We start from the raw sequence: 446 nt of genomic DNA, 5'->3' as shown, positions 1-446 counted from the left end.
CGAATAGGGAAAGGATCCGATAAGGAAAACGGCGAAATAAAATAAAACAAAAAAAATAAAACAAATTAATATAAATAAATATAAATAAATATAAATAAATATAAATAAACAAAATAAATAAAAATAAAAATAAATAAATATAAATAAATAAATAAGTAAAAACAAATGCAACAAAAGAAAACAAAAAACCCCAACCAACCAAAAAATAAAAAATAAAAACAAAAACAAACAAAACAAAACTAAACTAAAAACTAAACAAAACTAAACTAAACCAAAACAAACAAAAACAAACAAAAAACAAAAAAACAAAAAAAAACAAAGACAAACAAAAACAACCAAGACAAGCCAAAAAAAACAAAAACTAAGACCAACCAAGACAAGAAAAAAAAAAAAAAAAAAAAAAAAAAAAAAAAAAAAAAAAAAAAAAAAAAAAAAAAAAAAAAAAA

The sequence above is a fragment of the Eimeria mitis genome, genomic scaffold (assembly GCF_000499745.2).
Source record: "Eimeria mitis Houghton genomic scaffold, Emh_scaff7072, whole genome shotgun sequence".
Taxonomy (NCBI): Eukaryota; Apicomplexa; class Conoidasida; order Eucoccidiorida; family Eimeriidae; genus Eimeria; species Eimeria mitis.
This window is presented reverse-complemented; position numbering follows the sequence as displayed.